Genomic DNA, 26,263 nt, shown 5'->3' on the forward strand with positions numbered 1-26,263 from the left:
GAAAATCAGTCTGTATATGCAGTAAAGCATGCTTGATATACTCACTGTGGAACCTAAAGGGTTAAATCTTACATTGTGTAAAAAATATGATTGATCTTGTCTTCTCTGATCCCCCTCCCCTTCTTCTACTGTCCCCAATCCATCTCCTGATAGAACAGAGCCTTGGGGGCAAGCTGCCTATGCTCAGTTTGGTGTGTATTGATAAAGAGTTTTTATTTTCTTGGGAGAGTGCATGTGATCAGCGCAGGGCCAATCAGCACTGTCCAGAGAGGACAAAACGTCTCCTATAAACTTTAACCAGTGATCTGCTGGACACTGATAGAAGTAAATCAAGACTGCTATATACTGCTGATGATAAAAGGTATTTAGTAGTTAATATTTACTAATATAATTGCATTTCCATGTTCTGTGTACTGTGGGAGACCAGATATAGTGAATGCAGGGTCCTGGGTTTAGTAACACTTTAACTTAATCCCAGATCCACAACCTACCCTTATGTTACCAGCCCATGACCAAAATCATCTCCCAGTTGGTAACACCTGCACAGTCGATCCCCTAGATTTCTATAGGACTGCCTCCCAAGGCTGGAAAAACTAAGGAGACAGTCCAATTCATTTCAATGGACTGCCTTATACATGACAACCATGGCAAAGAAGTTCAAGTATCATTTTAAACTTTGCACAGTTTTTAAGGTTGTTTTGCCGCACGTTTATTTCAAGTACGTAACTGCATTTATTGCTTTCCATGTTCGGGTGTCATCACCAATGAAAGGCATCACAAATGTGAAACACATTTTTTCACAAAACATGCACAAATTTGTCTTACACAAGTGTGAATGCAGGCTAAAGTAGTGGTCAATATCCTGACCTGAACTGTTTTATTTATTTATTACAGGTACTTTTACAGCGCCATCAATTTACGTAGCGATTTACATATATATATATTGTACATTCACATCAGTACTTGCCCTCAAGACAATCTAAGGTCCCTAACTCACATTGATACATACACATACTAGGGCCAATTGAGACAGGAGCCAATTAACCTACCAGCATGTCTTTGGAGTGTGGAAGGAAACTGGATTACCTGGAGGAAACCCACGCAGGCACAGGGAGAACATGCAGACTCCAGGCAGGTAGTACCGTGGTAAGAATTTGAAGCGATGACCCTGGTGCTGCCAGGCAGAAGTATTTCTTACAGATTTAAAGTGAAGCTCCATCCAAAGGGGGAAGTTCCCCTTTAAGGATTGGTTCCCTGCTCCCTGTTAAGGATTGACAACTTTGGGGAGCAGGGGGGCGGGTACCCAAAGTTGACAGGTACCTGCTCCCACTTCCTCTGTGATTGTCTAGGAAGTCGGAAGCTGAAGTTGTCCTCTCTCCTGTAGTCTTCTGGGACACGTGACAGGTCCCAGAAGACTACGGGACCATTCACAAAGCGCAGTGCTACTAACGAAAGCACAGTGAGCACCCCGCTATGAAGACACAAGCTGTCACAGCCGGGTGCCCACACTGAAGATGCTGACGCTGGGAACACATGGCGGCCAGTGAAACGAGCTGTGGGGAGGACACTGCAGGATCGAGGGACTGTAAAATGTCCATTTTTGAAAAGTCAGCTGCTACAGTTTTTGTAGCTGCTTACTTTTATTTTTTTTTTTATCTTCACTGGAACTCCACTTTAAGAATGAAAAGATCCTTTCTTGTATCTTAGGAGAAATTATTAAATGTACATACAGAGCTAGCACTTTCAATCACAGCAATATCGCTTTCCATTTCCTTCACAAGCACAGAGAATTAGTTTAATTTCCTCCATCCATTACTTATCCTACTGGTAAGTTCCAAAGTTCAATCAACATTGTAGAGTGTCTTTGGAATGACACACCTCAGTGCTCTGTAGAGTATAGTACAAGATGAAAAGAAACACTTCAACTTCGATTTTGCGTAACACATTCCTGTGTTCATATTACAGGATGGGTAATTGGCCAAATGATCAGATCGACAGTAACTGTAACTTGCAATTTACTAAACAGGTAAAACGTTAGAATCATTAATGAAAAACAGAGACAGAATGGCGAATAGCAGGCATACACGGGGTGGAATCCGCCTTGCTCAGCAGGGGATCTGTGCGCAGATCCTAGACTGAGCAAACAGAGCGGGCAGATTCCAGGTCCATGTCCGTTTATGCAGAGTGGAGACAGATAGAGCCCACTCTGCTCTAAGGGCAGCCAGGTGTCAATGGACCAGCTGCCCCATATACCAGACTGTCTTCCAATCAGATCCATCTAGATCAGCAGTGTCAAACTCCATTTTATCACAGGCTGTATCAGCACCCTCACTCTCCCTAACATCCACGTGCACCCCCAGAGCTGGAAAACAGAAAGTGCAGGGTCTGGAGGAGGACCAGAGGAGGAGTGGAGTCAGTTACCAGAGTCCAGGGGAGGCAGAGATGAGGGGGTGCTGCAGCTGCACTGAGAGGTGCAGGATTTGGCAGAGGAGTTCTATTCTCTCTGCTGCTGTCTTCTGAGACAAGGTGGGGATAGAGACAAGGGGGTACCTGCAGGAGAGGTGCAAGGGCCACATGAAATGGCCTGGAGGGCCGAATTCAGCCCACAGGCCTTGTGTTTGACACCTGTGATCTAGATGGAGGGGGACAGATCCTCCACCTTTTTTTTTTTTCTTTTTTTAGAGAACCAGATTGGATTGGAGGTGGGGGGGGGGGGTAACAGACACAAGTCTGTTTACTGAAAAAGAACACACAGGGGGGCACAAACACCTAGTGCATTATCCATGGTTTATTGAGAGAAATTTCAAAAAATCCAATTTCATACTCTCAAAGGACAGAAGTGATAAGCATGACTAAAATTACTGATGGTCAACCAATGTGATAACAGATTCCCAATATTCCCGTCCATCCATCCGGCTGTATTCCTTCGACTTTTCTGGACTATTATTTATTTAATATTTATTTATTCACATCTTGCAATTGGTAGTGGAGCATGACACTATTTCTGAATTTGTTCCCAATAGTTGGTAGTGTCGGTGAGCTGACGTGTTTTGGGGATGTGTCCCCTTCTTCAGAGCTCAGCCAACAAGTGTTAGTCTCCAAACACTTGTTGGCTTGGGTTCTGAAGAAGGGGACATATAGCAATCAAGCAGGGGCTCCTCACAGTAGCTGGGTTTTTTGGAGAAGCTACACACTATTAGGCCCTGGTCCAGCTGCCTGCACAGCAATTCTGATAGTGCAAGGCCTCCCACCTGGCTGCAGATCACTTGGCCAGCTACCTCTGTCTCATCAAGTGTGACCTCTCTAAGCTGCTGAGGGAAGGAAGTAGAGGAACTCATCTTCCCTGGGCATGTCAAAGAACCCAGGGAGTTGTGGGAAAAGGAGTTAAAGGGTACTGCTCCTGCATCTGAGCATGGTGGGTAAATGGGCACTTGACTACACTGTTGCTCTATAGATATATCATGGTGAGCAGGGGCGGACTGACAACTCATGGGGCCCCCGGGCAATAAGGGATCATGGGGCCCCTGTGTCCTTGCCCAAACTCAAAAAAGCCTATGAAAAAGGTACCAGGGGCATCTCATGGGGCCCCCTAGTGACCCCGGGCCCTCGGGCAGTTTGCAAATGGTCAGTCCGCCCCTGATGGTGAGTGAGTGTCACCCTAGGACAGGAAGCATGTTCCTTGTAGGATTACCAGGTGAAAATAAAAGGAAAAAGAAAACTAATGCAACCATCACAGCTAAGGACTGGTAAACTGACCTTGTATTTGTTCTTGGATTTAGCTATGCTTTAATTTTGCAAATAAGCCATTTTATTTAATAAAGTAACACATAACAGTACTTAAAATGCATACAAAACATAAAACAGAACCAGTATCTCACTTTTGCACACCTACTCTTCTGCTTCATTATATCTTCAATTTTGTGATATGTATAAACGTTTGAGAATTATTTGTTATGCACTATTCTTCCTTTGTCACATCACTAGCTTCAGTTTGACATTAATTGTTACATTTTGTGAGGATTCAGAGAACAAAGGATAAAATAAAGCCACCCGTATACAAGGTTCCATATTATTCACACTGAATAAGCTTTCACGAGAAAATTAAAATGATTCATGAGAAAACATGTTAATTCATGAGGAAAAAAAATGAAACAGCAGAAACAGAAATAAAGCAGAAAACAGGAACAATGTTTTTGTTTTGTTTTGCAAAAGAGACATTGAAAGTCTCTTTTGCCAAAAAAATGTGAGCAAATGTGTATTATTTTGTATACTGCTTGCGCCATATGCATAGTGCAGTGCCCAATCTTGGTCAACCATCAGCATCTAGAAGATGGTGAGAATGGATTCAGGTGCAAGGATAATGTAACTCCAGCATGTATGGAAAAAAGTTATTTCTTCACTGGCCTCTCGATGGCTGAAGGAAGAAAAAGTTCAACCCAGAAGAATGTCAAAAGAAAATGGCAATTGAGTGGTGAGAGAGCATGCTCAGGACTGAAGATGGGCACACTAAGAGGCAAGTCTGCTATAATAAATGAATATGTCATGGGGCCCCCTACTGACCCCGGGCCCTCGGGCGGTGCCCAAGTTTCCAAATGGTCAGTCCGCCCCTGGGCTGTGGGTGGGGTGTGCAAAATCACGTATATACACGTGAATTGGCATTTCCGGGTAGGGGGTGCGCGCATCCTACCTGCGCCACCATTGGTGGGCAGCGGCTGTCAATCACCGGGTCCTGGCCGGTAATTACTTGCTGGCGCCCAGTGATTTCCAAAGATCTCCGATGGGGAGGAAGACTTTTTTGTTTACTAACAGTTCTCCTCCCTGTCAGCTCGGGCACACTGCTTTGGATGGCTGTGCACAGCACAGCTATTCAGAGGTGTGTGATTACAGTGAAGCACACTGACACTGCCCCCTAGTAAAACACTCCCTGCACACAGTTAATCCTTTGAGTGTCCCTCATGTTAACCCCTTCCTGCCCAGTGCCATTAGTACAGTGATCAGTGCTTTTTTTTTAGCACTGATCACTGTATTGGTGTCACTGGGGATGTCAGTGACACCAAGTCAGTTCCCTCCAGTGTCAGAATGTCCGCCGTAGTCCCGCAATAAGTCGCTGATCGCCGCCATTACTAGTAAAAATAAAAATCCCAGTATATATAACGCCATTTGTAAATGCTATAACGTTCATGTAAACCAATTCATTTACACGTATTGGAATTTTTTTTTTAGCAAAGACATGTACCAGAATACATTTTGGCCTAAATTTATGCCGAAATTTGATTTTTAAAATTTTTTTACTGGACATGTTTAATAGCAAAAAGTCAAAAACATTGTTTTTCTCAAATTCTCGGTATTTTTTTTAATAGCGCAAAAAATAAAAAAACGCACAGGCAATCAAATACCACTGAAAGAAAGCTCAATTCGTGGGAAAAAATGACGTAAATTGTATTTGGATGCAGTGTTGCATGACCGCGCAATTGTCAGTTAAAGTAACACAGTGCCGTAACGCAAAAAATGGCCTGGTCAGGAAGGGGGGTAAATCCTCAGGAGTGCAAGTGGTTAAGCACAAACTCTAACGTATGACCAACTCTATTCTTAAACATGAGTAGAAAGCCTCAACACACAGGAAAACTCATAAATCTGAAAGATCCTAACCCTATCAGTGCAGCAAGACTAATGCTAAATACATTCACAAAATGTTCTACATTAAAGGGCATAGACACAAAAATACAAATGCATATGTACATTTATAGCCACCCATTTGCACAAACTTTTTCCACACTTGAATACACAGGTAAATAACCCATATACTGTATAGTGCTGACTATTTAGAAAAAGACAAAGGAAAACATATAGGACCTCAGAAACATAATTCAAAGGACAATTTATTCATATTGAATGAACTCCAATCCCTTCTTAATTGTTGGTCTAAATTTGGAAGGCTTTCAATTTCCATCCTTTACATTTGGCTGGAAAATGATACAACCGGAACTCTATATTATGGAGGGAGGACAAAAAAGTTTTTCAGTGCAAAACAGAATAAAAGACTCTGTAATCAATATCCTTCTAGCTAACAAGCTTCAAGAGATTCTGTCCATTCATCTGAGATGATATAAAAACAACCGGTCTTTCCAGTTGCCTTTCAGCCTTTATCATGTAGCTGGGGGGTGTTTGTATATTATACAGCACCAACCCATTGTTTTATATTTAACATTCAATGAAAAGTCAAAAATGGTGCATTGGAGGGAGATAGTTATCAAACAGTCGCTTCACCTAAATGTTGTATTAGGTTATGGGTGAAACTAGTTGGTCTACTATCTCCTGGGTGTTCCAGGAATAAAGATCTCCTAATAGAGTCTCTCACTCTGTCCCCAAATGAGATCTTTCAGTAATGGCCTCATCAAGTGATGGGTCAACAGAACTGAGGTTCAGAGATATTGCCTCCAGTGACTTTGTGCACCAGCATTTGCCTAGTTTTTTTGTTGTACTCACCCTTTAAAGAGTACTTTGGTGGCCAACCCTGAAATTATGTTCTCCTAACCAAATCAGTTTTGTCACTGCATTTCCTAGTAATTCATTGAGTAGAGACCAAAGGGTATCCTTTGGTTTTGACATCACAGAAGAATTTTCCACTTAAAGTACAGCTGGCATGAGAAGAGTATGGGAGTTGCCATTGGGCTGATTCTGAAATTGCTAGCTACTTAGCTATGTCTGACATAACAAACCCATAATAAGTATGTTATTATTTTTTATTATTATTATACAGGATTTATATAGCGCCAACAGTTTGCTCAGCGCTTTACAATATAACGGGAGACAATACAGCAACAATACAGTTCAATAGTTGTAAATAAGTGACACAAAAGTATTAGAGTTCCCTATATCTATACTTTTTTGGATTTGTGACTGAAAAAGCATTGAAGTCAAATCATACCTTAGATTGTATACCCCTTGAGGGTTAGGGACTGATGTGAATGTACAATATATATGTAAAGCGCTGCGCAAATTGATGGCCCTATATAAGTACCTGAAATAAATAAATAATAAGACTGACATCCAAAAAACTCATATTCTCAAAAGCAGTAGAGGACAGAGTAACAGCTAGATAGAAATGAGCCATGTCCAGGTCTATGTAACAGTGGGGTAATTCCAGCATCCCTTGTTCCAAATTTAATGTAAATGGAGCCCTGAGTTCCAAAAGGTCATGGAACCTGCATAGTCTGCATAATTATCTGTTCAGCAATGGCAGCCTAAATAATGTTATCATAGCAGGTGTACTTTAAAGTAATTCTATGCATTGTCCATGCAGGCAAAGCTGTAGGTTTGAGCTCTGGGGAAGGGAGTACAGCTCCCGAAACAGGTCAGCATCTCAACCAGCAGGTTCCAGAACAGGACCCTACGGTCTCATACTGAAGCTATATTGATACATGCCTGTTTATACGTTTGGTTTGTAAGTACCCATTTGTCTTTTTTATATTAAAGTCTATGTATTATGGTAATGCATGAGGAGTGTGTTCTTTGTGTGTTTTTCTAGTGATTTGAACATTCCCTGATCCGAGGAGGGCTTCACCGACACGAGTGAATCTTTCCATGAGACTGTATCCAACATCCTGATTTGAGCACTGATGTGATTTGTATGGTTGCCTTAAAGTGATATTAAACCCAAAACCAAAAATGTGACATACTGCAGATTACCAGTCATTAAATGTGAATACTACAGTGCCAGGCGTAGGGGGTGACAGATTTATTGTGTTGCCTATGGCAGCACAAAACATCAATACGCTACTATAAAAACCCATCCATAGTGGCACAGTGTACCAAAATCCATTTGGGGGTCGACAATGGTTTTGGTACCCCCTAACATTTAGAGTAGTGCTGTGACATGAAAAGATATGATTACAGATAGAAAATTGGTATGTATAATGCATATAAATAAGTCTGCACTCAGGTCTGTACTCAGAAATGATCCTATTTTGAGTACAGTACTTCCTGAACATCCTAATGTTATATATAGAGGGTTACCAGCAATGCTAGATAAAATTGCCCAAAATGTGTTGGACCCTCCTTCTAGGCCTTTGTTCTTTTTATCACTTGTTGGTTTTTAACCCTGTCATAAGTGTATTGTGTCAGGAGAATAGTTTTAAGGGTAGGAAGGTTATCTTTTAGTTCTTGTGTAACCAATAAACAGTATAATATTGCATCTATGTTAGCTTGTTCCTCAAAAAATGTAGTATACCTCATCCAGTGTCCATGCAGCATGCAATATATGGGGCACACTGTTGATAAGTTACAAGTGTGTCTCAATAAACATGTCGCAAATATTAAACATGAATTTGAGGTCAAGGCATTATGCTCCATACCATGACAAGAAATTAACTGGTACTCTATTCTTGGCCATTGACAGGAATCTTCCTCACTGGAGGGGGAGCTCTACCAGGAGGGAGATATCAAGCCTCGAAAAACGCTGGATATATGACCTTAAAACTCTTTAGACCACACGGATTGAACGTGGACTGGGACATCAACTGATTTATTAATAATAGTTGATCTTATCATACTTTTTCTCTATGTATGGGGGACAAATTCTTAATGGCAGAAAATATTTTTTTATTGCATATTTTAAAATTTTTTACTTTTTAATATTTTTATTTTAATTTTTTTGTATTATTGTTTATTAATAAGACGTTTGTTTTTAGTTATGTAAACATTTGAAAGGCGTTCTCTCTCCTCTTTGTGCTGACACTATTCCATATGGAATACAAGAAAAAAGAACCACAGCTCCCAGGACCAACTTCCCAACACACTCTTTACGTGAAATGCTGCTGTACACAGGTATAAAACCACAAAATTTCTTCAACTCAAAAAACAGCACAAAACACAAAAAAAATCTGTATATGTGAAATACCTTATCCTATAAATAATATTAATACAAATATTACAATTTTATATAAATAAGTGTCAAAAAAAACAAAAATCTAATGACACATACAAAAAACAAAAAATCAGTGACACATACAAAAACAAAAAATCAGTGACACATACAAAAACAAAAAGTCCAGTGACACAAACAAAAAAACGTCCAGTGACCAAAAAACTTAATTTTCATGAAATTCTTCAGTGCCAATAGTAATCCTTCCACCATCCACCAGTGCAAAAGCAACATGAACCGCACTCACCAGATATTTGGTGAGTATAACGCCTTTCAGGATTATTTAGGGCTCCTGGACCCCCTTTATAACCTCCAAATATTGCCACCTCGAAGATATAGAAAACTCCTCCGATTACTCCCCTCACCGACTCCACCAGATTCCAGGAAGAAGAAAAAAAACTAATAGTGTGATACCGTTATAACTTTCAATCTTAGTTAGCTATAAACCAGACCACTCACATTTTAAAAGGTAATAACCAGCATTTATTTGTATATAAAAACAAATTTTCCACAGATCCTGTAGTAACACCTCACAGTTAGGTACACAGCAGGATGACAGACCTCAGAAACAGCCTCCTCCACTAAGCAAGATGGCCCCTTGGAACGCACCGCTCGGCGTGCGTTCCACTCACCGGAAATGACGCAGGACGCCGGGACGGCCAGCCGGAAGTACGTCTTACATGAAGGGGGGAACTCTGACATGATGGGGGCTGGCTCTGATGCGAAGGGGGGCTCCAATGTGATGGCGGATGTAAATGATAAAATGAAGGTGTGTAGATAGTATGCTCTCTTGACTTTTTTTACTGCACCCCCAGATCAGACACGCTAGATCCAGCTCTAAAGCTGCCCATACACAGAGCATACTGCCCGATATCATTCAATCTGAAAATGAAGAGAACTGAGCAAAAATGTGCTGGCCAAACAGTGGCTGCATCCAGTCAGATGCATCCACTGTTTGGGAATTCTGACAGCCAGAAATGCCAGCTGTCAAAATACAATACCTGTCAGAGGAAATTAGTCCATCCATCCTGTTTAGCGTGGATGGTGGAAATGGCAGATTGATCTTGTTAGCCTACAAAGCTGACCTGAGCAAGACAAATCTTACAGTGTGTGGTCAGCTTAAGCCCTGAGTCGCTGTAGTCAGAACTTGCAGAGGGCAGGGCAGTGAACGCAATGGCCAATCTACAAATACTGAGAGATCGGGTAGTGAGTTACAAGCTCTTTCATACCAGAAGTGGCATTGAAGCAAAGGAAAGGTACGTGCTCCTTGAGAGGAGGGCATTAAAGCTAACCTGTCCATAGGCAAAGCATATGAACCAGATACCTTTGTCTTTGTGTCCCATGTCCTAGAGAGCAACAACAGGACTCTCTACCTTGCATTGTCTTTTTCAGTTAGTTTCTGGTATCTGTTATCCTGTATTCTAGAAGTTAATTTTATGCATTGGCAGGGATAGAGGACAGGGCCCTTACTGAAGAAAAATGGATATTGTCCATTCCTGGGACCAAACCAAAGAAGCAAACCTAACTCACTAGAGGTGAGTGAATACTATTTTTTGGCAGTATCCTGATTTGCAAAACATTGAAGGCAGTGCACTGATAACTAGATGCTGGGCAACAAGTAGTTTAATTCTAGCAAATGATATTTAGGGTTCATGATAAACTCATGTTTGGGAGCTTTTCTGCTTTTTTTTTAGCAGCCCCTGAACTCACCCTAATGTATACTTATGTGTCCATGTACATATAGTCGTTTACAGGCAGTTGAGTTTACAGTCATTTTTTTGAACGTACCAAACTTGCATTCAGGAGTAGATTGTATCAGCGTTCCAAACACTTGTAAACGCGTGTAAATGCGGCTAACCGCGTTTATTAGGATTTGCATTTAGAAGGGGTTTTTAACCATTCCATATCCAGATGCCCCCCAGAGCCTTTTTTCATCATCAGAAATGCATGTAAAGCATTTTCCATGTATTCAAATGGACTCAGTACACCAGCACAATCAGTTCCAAGTTTCACATGAAGGAAAAAATGGTAGAACGTGCTGCATTATGATCATAATGGGATCCACAGTGAATACAATCAGAAAAGACAGGTCATCTCAACACATACTGCTCTCTCTAGTTCTCTCAAAATGTCTGAAATAGTTATTTTTTTACTGTTTTTCTTGCATTCTGGAAGGTCTCCTGAGGTTATCTTTAAAAAACGCTTCTAAATGCAAACGCGCATAAACGCGGTATGCAAACGCGGCTAAACAGATGTTTTTTAATCTGCGTTTTCCAGCAGTCAGTTTCCAAATATCCTGTGTACATGGAGCCTTAGGAACATAGAAAAGTTACAGCAGAAAAAAAGTGGTCCATTGTGTCTGTCCTAATTTAAAAAAAAAAAAAAAAAAAATATATATATATATATATATATATATATAATTTTTTTTTGTCTTGGCATAGATCTTTGTTCATCCTAAGTATACTTAAATCCCCTTAGATCCACTTAGTGTTGACTGACTCACTACCTCTGCTGGAAGTCTATCCCGAGCAGCAACTACATTTTCTTAAAATAATACTTTTAAAGATTAATTTTGACCTGTCCTCCTGCTAGTTTTAGGTCATGTCCTGGCGCTTTTGGTCTTGACTTCACATTGAAGATACTGCCGTCCTAAACCTTATTTGGAGCTTTAAAGTATTTAAAGGTTTCATTCATGTCTTCCCTTTCCTTCCACTAGACTGTACATATTAGGTTCCTGAAGTCTCTCCTGATATGTTTTATCTTGCAGACCTTTTACCATTCTTGTTGCCTGTCTCTGGATTAATGATCATTAACTGATGTAATCACCACTGTAGTCTTAGTCTACAATTGGGGTTACAATGGTGATTTTTAGTACCTAAACCACACTATTAAATCTCATAAAATGAATCTTATATATAACAAATATTCCAGCTTGGTTCTAAAGTGAAATGTTGGATCAATTCAAATATCCATGATGTTAAAGAGCTTACTCTGAATTTACAAATGTAAAAGCTATTACAAAAATTGGTAATGTGTAAAATGACTTTGGAATAATCAGAAAATCAGGTCTGGCTGGTTCTCAGGTGCTTCATTACACACAGGGAAACCTGGCCCCGCCTAATGATCCTTTCACATTATGTTCCACTCCTACAGCTACTCTACCATTCACCTGCTTTCTGTACAGCACACCACACTTGTCTGACTGCAATCACTGAACTTCTTTTAACAAGGTAATGCACTCATTTATTACTCTGGTAGACAGTGACTTATTGCTGCTATTTTAACCCAAGTCAGCTTTTCGGCAGTTCCTGTGACTCGCTTTCAATTAAATGTCAAACTGATTTTGGAAACACATGTATCATACTTTTTATATTAGGCACCCAGGGTGCAGACGGCTTACATTAAAATTACATTAATATGAAAGAAAATTAATATGAGGCTTGTAAAACATGTACAGGTTGGCACTGCCTTGTTAAAAAGGTCTGGTTTGTAGTAAATGTGAGAATTTAACAATATGTAGACTTCTTTTTTTTTTTTTTTTATGACTTCATGAAATTGTGGATATAATAGGTGAAGGAAATAATGAATTCATTGTCAGAAATGTCATATCACAGGAAAATTTCTGTTCTGAGTGATTGGGGGTAATATTACCAGTACACGTCTTCTTTCCCTTTTTTTTTTTTTTTTTTTGTTTTGTTAATTGATAAGTGGTACTGTAGATTAAAGTATATCTAAAGAAAAATAAATGAATATATATATATATATATATATATATATCTTTTTTTTTTTTTTTTTTTTTTTATATATAAAGCATGGATGGGGGTATAATCCCCGTCATGTTTTATTGCTCTATTCATTCTAGTGATCATTTTTGATTTGTAACTAGAACAAGAATAGAGGAGAAATCCTCCAATAGAGACAGTTGTTGGGACAAAAACAATTTTTTACCCCAATTTGAAGAGCGCATCAGCGGAAGAATTGGCTTTTGGCTCCTGCTCCCTCTGCAGCTGCCGGCTCGATGCACTCTGATACTCTGGGATGGCAGGTCAGCAATCCCAGATCATGATCAATGGGTTGCTGACCCTGGACATGCACTTCCCTGGTTTGAAGGTTGCAGGTCACATCAGAGGGCTCTGCAGGCCACAGGTTTAGCACCCCTACTTTACACATTGTACATTTTGTTTTTAGTTGTCCTGATCATCGCTGGTTTATACATCTCTTGGGGAATCCAGTGGTGAGAAGTTCATGGTTTGGTTCCGTTATATTCTATCTAATCTAAAAATAAATGAAAAACCCAATGTTTGGAGCAGGATGTCTTTGTAACAGGTGTGCAGAGCCACTGAGAAATACAAGTAAGAATCCTGAGACTTAAAGGATAAGTTCACCTTATGTGACACCCATATTTATGGTGTAACATGTTAGGAGTGGACTGGCCCCCCTAAACCCCCCCCCATCTCCATTGTGACAGCTGGCGAGGGATCTCCTCCCCCGCCAGCTGTCACAATTTTTTTTTTTTAAATGTGGCAGTGTGGGGCTCCGCCCTCCCACAGTATTGTGAATGGGAATACTACAAGTCCCAGCAGCCTTTGTGGCTGTTGGCTTGTAGTTTTCAATGAACTACCATGACACTCCACAGCGATGTGGTAATTCATTGAGCCTTCCTCTCAGTATTTGCTTGCCTGTATGAACAAGCAGATATACTGACAGGTCAGAGGGAGAACTGAATGGCTCCAGCGGTCTGCTGGTGCAATGCTTTAGAGGCTCCACATACAAAAAATAATACACTTTTTTTTTTTTTTTTTTTTTTTTTCCCTGCAAAAAAAATTTGCATTTATTGTTTGTTCACTGAGCTGAACTTATACTTTAACTCTCAAACACCATCAAAATCTGAAATATGAGTTTTAGGTAGACTCAGTTTTAATAAGCCTGGTGAAAATATATTTATAAAAAAAACCAAAGTATAACTCAAAAATCTGCGCTAGGAAATAAAACGCCAATAAATAACAGCTGTACACCGTACCTTGATACCAGGCACCTACTCAATATTGTAGAAATAAAATGCAGCGCTTAAACATTATAAACAAAATAAAGTTCAAAGTGATTCAAAATGTTCATAAGTGAAATATCAAATGATGACATCAAAGCCGAACAGTCCCCAAATGCCATGATGAGATAGGAAGACTTCCGAGGATAGCCAATGTGACACCAACCACTTGCATGCAAGGCTTACCAGAAAGTGTGTGACCCATTATTAGGAGTGGTCAATCACACTTTTTAAAAGGCCTCCAGGGAAATGGATGGAGGGAATCTTCCCCTGGACACCCAAAAAAAGATTAGTAATCCTCCCAAGCTGATCCCTATATGTGGTGACTCCAACCACTCCAAGCAAGTTGTATAAGACCAGAACTCATGACATTTAAATCGGGAAGGTGTGGAGGTATATTCCCAGGAAGAAGAGAAGTAAAACGGTAATCAGGATAACCAGAAGGAGGCTCTTCTATCCCTTCCAGAGTATGGACTTCAGTGTCTTGTATGGGGATGTGAAGCAGAAGGACATCTCTGGACCCCGGGAAGGAGTGGAGGAATATTCCCAGGAAGAAAAGTAAAATGGTGATCAGGACAGCCAGATTTTTTTTTTTTTACTGCGAATGTTAGAGGAGGTGTTTGTCCTTTTTTATTCTTAATTTGATTTCTTGGAAAGCAAGTGTGGCCACTATTAAGATCAATGTTCTTCCAATGCTAGTTACCTAGCCCTCACACTAACCCTCCTTTGTGTCAGCACTTTAAAGTGGACCTTCATCCTCTACATAAAGTTGCAACCTTAGGGTCTATGGGGCCTTATTCTTTCATTCAGGAAGGAGAAGGGGGGCAGACGTAGTGGCATGTCATCAGGAGAACCACGAGATAAATCAAGAAAAGACGGCAGGCCTTTCGATATTGCATACGGGAGAGAACGGCGGCTGATGACGGGATCTCAGCAAGACAATGTTTGATCTGATGGGTGGGTGAGTATCTCAATTGTACAGAAAACATCACCCGGTAAGCAGGGGTAAAAAGAAAAAAAAAAGGTGGGGGGGATGGTGAAAGTCCACTTTTAAATTACTAATCCAGAATAGCATGCCAACAAGGACATCTGACTTTACATTGGCTTTCCTGGTCTATGTACCAGTTTTGAGTTGGTGAGGTTGACCTATTAAAGGCAAGGTTAGGTTTTGCACAGAGCTTAAAGGATAAGTTCACCTTTGGGAACATGTTACATGATTTTAGGGTGGCGCATGTAACATGTTCCCATAGCTGCAGCCGCCACCCCCCCCCCCCCTCTGACAGATAATATAGGGAGAAGTCTCCCATCTGTCAGATTTGAAAACTGCTCTGCCCACACGGCCGTGTCAATCATTCATGGAGTTCTGTGAATGAACTGCAAGTCCTGACAGCTTTAGCGGCTGTGGGCTTGTAGTTTTCAATGAACTGCCACGGTGTTGTGGAGCGACGTGGTAGTTCATTGAAGCTTCCTGTTAGAATATCTTCTTGGCCATACATCCTGTACAGCAAGCAGATATTCTAGCAGGTCTGCAGGAGACCTGCATGGCATCAGCAATCTACTGATCACTGGTGAAATGCTTTACAGGCTCTTTTGGACAAAAATAATAAATGCACATTTTATTTTATTTTTTTTTACCTGCAAAAAAAATGTGCATTTCTTATTTTTGTCCAAAAGGTGAACCTGTCCTTTAATGAATGAGGTGAAGCTCTACATACTTTCATCACCCAATCATGTACAAGAAAATTGCTGGGTTTTTTTTTCCTTGCATGTGATCAGGTGTTTTCTGCAAAATGAAATTTCACCACAATTGCTAAGCTCTGGGGAAAATTCCCTTGCAAAGTGCAAGTTCCCTTGCAGTGAACAGCCTATTTGCCTTTAGTAAATCAGCCCTAGTGACTTGGGGGAAGTATCAAAAGGCAGTGAGTCAGAATACCAGATAACTAATGTTTTCAGCAATGGCATATACAGTATGGTGACCAGCTTAAAGCGGACACGGAATTAATGCCATGAAAAGCTGTATTTCATGACCATGTGCTCTATTCCTGCAGTTACTGCCATAATCTACTAATCTCTCCTTTCCAATGATGATTAATGCAAAAAGAAGTACAATGACTGCAGTTCAGTTACTGTTTATGAAGCATATGTTTATAGATTTATCTTGTAAGGAGTGGTGCCTGAGGACAGATCATGCCTGCACTGCATCCAAATGACCTCTTAAACACCTTGAAGTGACACTAAACTCTGGTTTAGAAAATACAAATTCTGTCCAAGTATGTATTCTGAACTCAAAAGTACCTTCTATTTCTCTCAGCCTCCTCCGGATCTCCAAATTTATTTCTGCTGCTGTGATCCTACTTCTTGTGAGAGGGTGGCTATGTGGTCCTCCATAGTCCCATTGTATGTAGGAGCATAGCTCACTCCCCAAATGGACTATAGTTCATGGGATTTGTAGTGTTCATAGAGCAATGCACATGAACGCAACTAATGGACACAGCTACTGTTTTTGGCATTTTTATTTATTTTTTTGGTCTTTTCATTAGCGTTTAGCCACGTTTTGCAGCCTTTTTTTTTACCAAGAAATATTTTTTTTTGTTTTTAGGAAAAAAATTCCAAAAACACTAGTTTGCCATGTTTTACCTCCTTTTTTTTTTTTTTTTTCCAGAGTTAAAGCATTTTTAGTCCTCATGCACACTGGACGTTTTTACAGCGGCTGTTTTTGGCTTTTGACGGTTTTTTACTACAGCCAGTAAACCCCCCCAGCATGTTATCCTTCAGTCTGTGTCCATGCGCACACAGACCGTGATCAATGTTTTTTGGCAGGGACATATTTTTGGCTGGAAAATACACCAGAACTAGTGGATTTCTAGGAAGTTTTTTTTCTTTTTAGCTTTTTTTTGCATTGACGTTTATTTTTCCGTGTTTTGCGGGTTTTTTTTTTTTTGCCAAGTCCAAAATGACCGGTTAGTGGTGTTTTACAGCGTTAGTGTTTTTACAGCTAAACTCCTCTATAAACCCACTAGTCCTGGGGTTTTTTCCAGCCAAAAAACATCCCTGCCAAAAATTGTTGATTACAGTCTGTGTGCATGGACACATAGGATAACATGCTGGCGAGTTTACTGGCTATAGAAAAAAAAAAAAAAAAGGCAAAAATAGCAGCTGTAAAAGCATCAAGGCCTAAAAATGCTAATGTTGAAAAACGAAGTAAAACATGGCAAACCAGTGTTTTGGAGTGTGTTGTTTTGTTTTCTTTAAATTCTTGGGAAAAAATGCTGCTAAACGCTAATGCAAAAACGCTGAAAACCTTGTGTTTTTAATGTGACTTTACACAGCTAACGCTATACCAGCGTCATTAAAATACCCATGTGCATGGAGCCAAAGTGTCACTTGAAATCCCAAGTGTAGAATGGCCACAGAGAATGTACAAAAAGGCTGCAGCATTGGGCTTGCCTGCTCCTACATGTCATGCAGACAGAAAATGCATTTCATATTTTATGTGTATGTCTAGCCGAAACCTTTTAAAATATTTTTTGATAACGTAAGGAAGTGTTTTGCTGCTCACTAGGACCCCCATTTGAGAAATTTTCCTTCCCTTCTTCCTGTCCTGACGTTTTTGTGAGAGACAGCAACACAAAATCATGCTTTTCTTTAGTACAGTAGGGGAAAGCTAGAAACCATCAGATTTTAATTTATTTTTGGCAGCAGTTAATTTTTTTTTTTTTTTTTTTTTTTTTTTTGAGGCATAAAGCAGTAGCTAAGAGCTGGGGTAGTTTGAGTTTGCCCAGTTTCCATTTTCATACTGACTAGTAATGAATGGGTTGCCTTTTTACAATGTACATTAACATGTGCCACAACGTGAGTTAACAAGGGATTTAAACCCTCCTATTCCCTACAGTCAAGGAAGCTGCCATCTTAGCCTCTGTTTGATCTGTAGTTACCATGGTGCTGCAAATGACACCAACCATTTGATGGCTTGACAGTTCAGTTGAAAGCACAAGCATCCATGACCGTTATCATTCATTGCATGCCTTGAATGTAATTGTTTTGGGAAACCATTAAATTGATGGGTTTAGTTCCGCTTTAACACGCCGTAACAGAACACTTAGGTGATTTTTTTTTTTTTTTTTTTTTTTTTTTTTTAAATCAGCAGCTACAAATACTGTAGCTGCTGACTTTTAAAAATCAGCTACCTACCAGTGCCTGGGGTCCAGAGCTTTCTTCATGGCGCTGTGTTTGGGTTTTTTTTTGTTTTTGTTTTTTTTTCTACTACTGCGGGCTGCCACCTTGGATATGGAAACTGGCTGTAGTTTTCTGAAGAACCACAGCCAGTTCCTCAAACGCTTGTGCAGCACTTTGTGAATGGTCCTGCAGCCTCCTGGGACATGTGACATGCCCCAGGAAGCTAAGGGAGGAAAGGGGTGGGGGTGAGGCAAGGGATGTCATCCTCACCTAGGTGAGGATTGAGGAAGCGGGTACCAAATAAAAATCGGTATTCACTCCACCCCTCTCCTCAAAACAAAAAGTGTAACTCTGTTACTGGCTGGGTGGAGTGAGCAAACCAGCGGGACTTCACTTTTGAGTAAAGTTCCGTTTTATGTGTGAAGCACTACCCGCATAGGAGCCGCTGAATTGTTTTGTGATTCCTCAGCACACCTGAAGATCACACACCTCACTTATCCAGCACTTACTGACACACCTTGAGGTATCTATAGAATTATTAGGCCAAGGAATAGCAAGTGCACCCAATCAGTCAATAAGACCACAACAATATTCTTAGATAAACACCTGTAGTGTTCTGAATAACCGTAAATAAAGAGCCTAACTCAGTATAACAGTCCCAGTTTTATCCCACTGCCCAGCGATTGGTGGAAAAAAACAAAAAGGTTGGCCGGCAAAGTTGGGGCCCTCAAAGCACAACTGACCCCAGTAGACAACAGATGAACTTCTACAATGTTAGTCTCTTACCAGACCCAGGGGACTATCCTAGAGTGTTATTCCTCCAGCTACAATACAGAACTGATCTTGTGTGTCCCCTTCTCCTGTTGTTGTGTTCAACATAATCAACTATAAATTGAAAACAAAACAGAGTAGAAACCAGTATCCAAGTGTTGTGTGTTGGGATGCTTGAGGTTTTGGGGGATGGGGGTATAGTGAAAACAAACTGTTGAGCCATGTTTTTTTACTGTTTCCCATAAGCTGCAAAGGCAGCATATGGGTGTGTACACATGTGGCTGCTATGTTTTGCCTCAAAGTTTATCCCACCTGTCGCACTTAAGGGGCAGTACTGCTTACCGAAGGTGACCCATTTATCTAAATGGGGTCATGCTGCCATGCGTCATGGCGATGCAAGATTTTTTGGGTTAAAACAGGTGGTGAGAAGGCAACCTTTTAGGGAGTAATCTACCACAGATCACTCTTCATACTGCATCGCAATTGTAAGTACGTCGCTAGTGAGAGGAAAGCTCTTCGGTGCAGATCTTGACATAAAACATACATCAGCTGTTGAGTTCAGCATTGCTGGGATGGGGAAGACACCGTACGCTGTGCATGTGAGGCTTTTCAACAGGGAAGTTTGCTTACTCTTTTAATTCTGAGGGCAAGCATTCTCTGCCAAGTTCAGGAAAGTTGCCATGAGGCCATGTGAGAATTTCGTCCAGGCCTCTGGGGAAGAGGATGGAGCAGTACGGGCCTTCAGGTATGGCAATTACATTGAGCAATATCTTGAAAAACAGTAAAGTGCTTTGTAACCTACTGGGGCCTCTTGTCTGCACGAGAAATTTTATACAGAAGGTGAACTTGGTCTTTAATGGTTCAGTACACCGTAGAGAAAAATATTTTGAAAGTACAAAGCACAGCCAAGGGCCCATTTTAGACAATGAGACTGCATCCTCCATCATTTTAAAGGCAAACTTGTCTTTATTTTCTTTTCTTTTGTATCAAATGTAACAGAACAGAGCATGAAAATAACATGTACAAGCAGGGGCGGACTGACAACTCATGGGGCCCCTGTGTCCTTGCCCAAACTCAAAAAAGCCTATGAAAAAGGTACCAGGGGCATCTCATGGGGCCCCCTACGGACCCCGGGCCCTCGGGCAGTGCCCGAGTTTCCAAACGGTCAGTGCACCCCTGTGTACAAGTAAATGAACATACAAACATCACAGATGTGGAGATGATCCATATGGATAGGTGGAAAAGATTCCAGACAACGGGAAGATGAAAGGATCAATAGCATACAATACAGAGATATGAAAAACATAGTTCTAAGTGGGGAATAAGATTTAGGAAAGAAAACAAAATAACTCTGTATAACTAAGTGTATAAATCCAAACTGAGAGAGAATAAAAAAAAAAAGTGTATAAAAAGAGAGAAACTAGTTATAGAAATAGTGAAGGACAAGAAGAGAGAGTCAGGAGACGGGAACGGTCGTTCATCATTTTAGAACCATCGGAGCAATGAAAGATAAATGCGAATTGTTGAGTTAGCTCTGTTTCTGCATTGCTCTTTGAATTATGAATCCATTTTGATCATGTAAAACTTTATATAATAGAGCTATTTTTGTACTCTTTATTTTTTCAGTGTGTCAGAAATATACTGTACGGTTGTCTCCACTCCAAAAATAAACAAACATATGAGCTGAAAGCAAATACAACCTTAGACTGACCATAATTCAAGTCTTAACTCATATCCTTCTCTACACAGATGAATCCATCTATATTTTTGAATGTTGAATGATTGCCACCATTAGGAAATAACATACAAAGTACAGGTGAAACTCGAAAAATTAGAATATCGTGCAAAAGTTCATTTATTTCAGTAATGCAACTTAAAAAGTGAAACTAATATATGAGATTCATTACATGCAAAACAAGATAGTTCAAGCTGTGATTTGTCATTGTGATGATTATGGCTTACAGCTCATGAAAACCCCAAATCCACAATCTCAGAAAATTAGAATATTGTGAAAAGGTGCAATATTCTCAGCTCAAAGTGTCCCACTCTAATCGGCTAATTAAGCCATAACACTTGCAAAGGGTTCCTGAGCCTTTAAATGGTCTCTCAGTCTGGTTCAGTAGGAATCGCAATCATGGGAAAGACTGGTGACCTGACAGTTGTGCAGAAAACCATCATTGACACCCTCCATAAGGAGGGAAAGCCTCAAAATGTAATTGCAAAAGAAGTTGGATGTTCTCAAAGTGCTGTATCAAAGCACATTAATGGAAAGTTATGTGGAAGGGAAAAGTGTGGAAGAAAAAGGTGCACAAGCAGCAGGGATGACCACAGCCTGGAAAGGATTGTCAGGAAAAGGCCATTCAAAAGTGTTGGGGACTTTCACAAGGAGTAGATAGGAGTCAGTGCATCAAGAGCCACCACACACAGACGGATCCTGGACATGGGCTTCAAATGTCGTATTCCTCTTGTCAAGTCGCTCCTGAACAACAAACAACGTCAGAAGCGTCTTACCTGGGCTAAAGAAAAACAGACCTGGTCTGTTGCCCAGTGGTCCAAAGTCCTCTCTTCTGATGAGAGCAACTTTTGCATCTCATTTGGAAACCAAGGACCCAGAGTATGGAGGAAGAATGGGGAGGCACACACTGCAAGATGCTTGAAGTCCAGTGTGAAGTTTCTACAGTCTGTGTTGATTTGGGGAGCCATGTCATCTGCTGGTGTTGGTCCACTGTGCTTCACTAAGTCCAGGGTCAACGCAGCAGTCTACCAGGAGATTTTGGAGCACTTCATGTTTCCTTCCGCAGATGAGCTTTATGGGGTTGCTGACTTCATTTTCCAGCAGGACTTGGCACCACTGCCAAAAGCACCAAAACCTGGTTCAATGACCGTGGGATTACTGTGCTTGATTGGCCAGCAAACTCGCCTGACCTGAACCCCATAGAGAATCTATGGGGCATTGCCAAGAGAAAGATGAGAGACATAAGACCGAACAATGCAGAAGAGCTGAAGGCTGCTATTGAAGCATCCTGGTCTTCCATAACACCTCAGCCGTGCCACAGGCTGATAGCTTCCATTTGAGGCAGTAATTGCTGCAAAAGGGGCCCAAACCAAGTACTGAGTACATAAGCATGCTTATACTTTTCAGAGGTGCAATATTGTTCTATGTACAATCCTTGTTTTATTGATTGCATGTAATCAAGTTTTCTGAGATTGTTGATTTGGGGTTTTCATGAGCTGTAAGCCATAATCATCACAATTATGACAAATCATGGCTTGGACTATCTTGCTTTGCATGTAGTGAGTCTATCTCATATATTTCACCTTTTAAGTTGCATTGCTGAAATAAATGAACTTTTGCACGATATTCTAATTTTGAGTTTCACCTGTAGAACTATGGCCTCCCATTATAAAAGTACATATGCACTCAGTTTTCTCATAGTCCCACAAATGTGCTGATCTGTCCAGTGAAATCCACCTAATGCAGCTTCCTGTGATGGCGTGGCAACAACGCTGCACTGCCCCTGAATGCAGAGCGGAGTTGCCACTCTCTTGTGGGCTGTACTTGAGTACACTATAGTGGGCTGCAAAGACATTGGATGTGATTTTATTATCGTTGTCACTGCTGATTCACAAATTTGTCAGTCAAAACCTGACTGCATTGTCTGGGAGGGAGAGGGTGTGAGACATAGATGAAAGAGGGTTTGGCTCAGTCAGGAAAAAGGTATCCCCTCCCCCCCCCCCAACTTTGGCTTGTTCATCACATAGTAACTGGATTTGGGATTCCTTTAGACTCCTACAGGAACCGTTAGTTGTACCTTTTTAAAGCCAAACTTCATCTTTCCTTTCAATTTAAATGGTTTGTTTTTTCGCCAAGCTGGCCCAAATGAACAATATTTTATGAATTTCTGCATCCACTGTCAGTGTTCTATAACATCTATATAGTATATGTGTTCTGGCAGTGGTAGGGGGACTTCCCATTCAAAGTCTAAACCAACTACTCTGGTTTGTACACAAAATTCTGACTTAGGGCTCATTCACACACTCAGCCCCATGCAGCATGCAGAGCCGTTTGTATACTTTTTTACTACCACTGCATGCAGGCAGCCCATATTATTGAATTGGTATGCATCAGCTTTAGGGATTCACCTGCCCATTAGAGGTATGATGGGTACGTGGGTACATGTGCACAGATCAGATGCACAGCTCTGCAAGCTTGAGTTTTGCTGACTGCAGAGCTATAGGTCTAAGACTTGATGGCAGGTGAAATCTATTGTCTCCAATGGTAGGTGGCACTTGACCCGAGCAGTACACATCCGGGAGAGGAAGTTAGGAGAAACCTAGTTTCCTGGTCCCTGAAGGCAGCGTTCTGATTGGCTGTGCTGCATCCAGATGACCCTTGACAGCCATCTTGGGTCAGCAGAAGCTTTATAAGTCCCTGCCCCCAGGTTTTGGCAAGCATTTGCAAGTTGGTAGAGTAGGGTCAGGTACCACGTCTGTTAGAGACAGAACCAGCACCAGGGAAAGTTCCAGATGAGGAGGGAAAGCATAGGACTTGCTACTTCTCTGAACATCTTCCTGCTTGGGTACAAGATGGCCAGGCCACACTCTGCCCCTGCTCAGACGCTGTTGGTTGGTCAGCTGAAACCTGCTCTTTATTCACTGTTGGGATCCATGAGTGTTCCTGGTTTGGCTGTCTTCCCACCGGGTTTGGTATGGTTTACATTGCTCAAACTGCTCTTTACTCACTGTTGGGATCCATGAGTGTTCCTGGATGGGCTGTCTTCCCACTGGATTTGTTGTTACTGTTTGCATTGCTCCAATATGAATTCTTATATCGCATTGACTGTGTGTATTATTGCCACTTCACCCCACCTACAGATTGGCCATAGATTATTTAATTTTTTTTTTTTTTGATCAGTTAGAATGCTGATTATGATTTATAAAAATGAATTGCCCCCATCCACACAATAGAGGTGGATGGAGAAATCTTCCACTCTGTATTCTGACAGTGGGGACTCCTGCATAGTCAGAATACACTGATCACCACTTACAGCTGATTGGTTGCAGCTGTTGATTGAAAGTAATTTTTCCAATGTTTTGTTCACCAAAAATTGATCGTTCGAATGACTTCTGTCTAGTGGGAACAACCATAGATGGATGCTAATTTGACTAATTCCTGCTTAACCAGACACATTTTGATTCATTTATGGCCAGTCTTACTCAGGAAGGGTCATGTCAGAGAACAAAGAGTGACTGATTTGTTTTTGAATAAACAAGCGAGTTACTGAGAAGTTTACATTCTATGAAGTTTTGAGAATCCTGAACTGCATACGTGTTATGGGTCAGCCAAGTAAAAAAATGTGTTATAGATCAGCCTACGTGTTGCACATGTGTTTATATGTACTGCATACATGTTATGGCTCATTGACTCGCCAAGTACTGAAAGGATAAGGATGATATCCCCTGGACCCTTTATACACAAGTCAGCAAAGCAATGCTCACTTTTTTATTCTGACTAGTACACAAAGCATTACACCATGTGAAAACTCATACTTTCTTTACATCCGCTTTTTGCTATGCTACTTTCTGCCATCAAAAATATTTGTTACAAGAACTCGCATTTCCTTATGAATGATGATGATTCAATTTAATGTAATCATTTTTCTTTCTAATCTCCCAGTATAATTATCAGGCAAAATATATTGTGCATTAGGCATAATGTCAATCTCCTTTAAATGATGTTGCATTAGGCTCCTTATGTGCTATTAAAGTGCATTGAAAGAAGACCAATTATAGAAGTGCTTGCTATTTATACAAAATGTACCTATTATTATGTATAATTAGATCACTATAAAGCATGTTAATGTGGTAATACTACATTCTTACTATATTTTCTGTAGTTGGTTTCAGGGTTGCCGATTGCAATGTTCTTGGTAATGTGTACTTACAGACATAGGCGGAGAGGAGATGAAACAGTGGGGCTAAATGAAAGTAGCCATTTGGTCCTCAAGATATCTAATGGCAATTTTCTATATAAGAATATGCCAGCCATGCATTAATGTCTAGCAGCCATAGGAGCTCTGAAAATACTAGCTGCTGTAAGAGCTGCATGACTGTGGACCTCCTAGGTCAGGCAATACTTTGTAATTCTTCATACGGCCTTGTGTACGCAGACTTCAGCTTGTATAAGAGTTGTGTGTCCAGCAAGCTTTTGTAAAGCTTTCTGAAATTTTCTAGTAGCTTTGTTAATCTTTCAGCCACAGACTATAGCAGCTGGAATTGCAAATACTGTATGCATGTCAAGTTGTCTATTGGGCTGTAAAAGCCATCTATTCTCTTCCTCAAACACTGGAAGTTCCATGACCCTTGACAGGTATTCAGGGCTCTGTTTTAACTTCAGACCTGAAACAGGTGTCTGTAAATAGTGATGGAAGCTCAGTGAACATTTATTCGCTGATCTCCCTTCTAGTGAATGAACCTGGAAGTGGCAATAGTTTTTGAACTTCCAGGTTCAGACTGTGAAAGCAACTAATTAAGCTCGGTCTGTGCTTGATTAGCAGCAGTAAAATGCAGAAGTCACACTAGGGGTTAGAAATGAGCATAAACAGGAGCGTCGGTAAGCTTTATGTATAAAAACTACAATTGCGCTGCACATATTTAGTGGCTCGTACTCTGAAGGGGGAGCAATAATTCTAGGACTATAATTCATGGGTATTCTAAACTGATGTCTTGTCAGTGGTGTATTTTTGGTTTTGTGCTGTCCTGGGCAACACAATCATCTGCCCCCCCATACACTGACCAACAAACCCCTCCCGTGGAGAGAGCCTGACATTGACCAACACCACTGCCCCCCACCCGGGAGAGCCTTCCACTCTCACACTCTTCCCCCTCCCACTCCCCGGTGATAGAAAGGCACTCATCTTCACAGCTCTGAACATCCCCAGGAACGAAAGCCAGGCTCCACATACACAATCCAGCAGCCTCTCTTGGATCCCACCTGGTTCCCATGGTGCGTGATTGTCCCTTGTTTCTTCCCTTCTTCTGGGGGGAGGTGCTGCCCCCTTGAAAAATGCCGCCCTAGGCAAGTACCTTGTTTTGCTTTGTGGTGAATACGCCCCTGTGTCTTTTGTAGAGGCTTTTAAAGCACCGCCTATATACAATTTGGGGTACTGAAGTTTGCCGTTTCAGGGGCTCGCACAATTTTAAGACTTGGTATGTTTTTTTTTTTATCTATTTACCTGATGTAACCTCCGTTTTTTATCATTTACCAAAAACTGTTAATTTTAGTGCACATAAACAGTATATTACCCAGTGTATTAGGATAAACTGTTAATTTAATATTGTGTGACATA

The 26,263-nt window shown here is 40.9% G+C and overlaps 2 protein-coding genes across 2 annotated transcripts in view; one reads left to right on the forward strand and one right to left on the reverse strand.

The window, feature by feature from the left end:
- The window catches only part of ANO3 (anoctamin 3), a 475,402-nt gene that overhangs the window by 96,959 nt on the left and 352,180 nt on the right, over positions 1-26,263 (reverse strand). The gene's annotated exons all lie outside the window — the stretch shown is intronic.
- Positions 12,095-26,263, forward strand: part of MUC15 (mucin 15, cell surface associated) — a 28,155-nt gene continuing 13,986 nt past the window's right edge. The window contains exon 1 of the mRNA XM_089654965.1: positions 12,095-12,153. The gene's annotated coding sequence lies outside the window, so the exon portion shown is untranslated. The remainder of the gene's footprint in view (positions 12,154-26,263) is intronic.

Source organism: Staurois parvus, unplaced genomic scaffold, assembly GCF_062004578.1.
Source record: "Staurois parvus isolate SC_StPar_1 unplaced genomic scaffold, SC_StPar_1.0 ptg000818l, whole genome shotgun sequence".
Lineage (NCBI taxonomy): Eukaryota > Metazoa > Chordata > Amphibia > Anura > Ranidae > Staurois > Staurois parvus.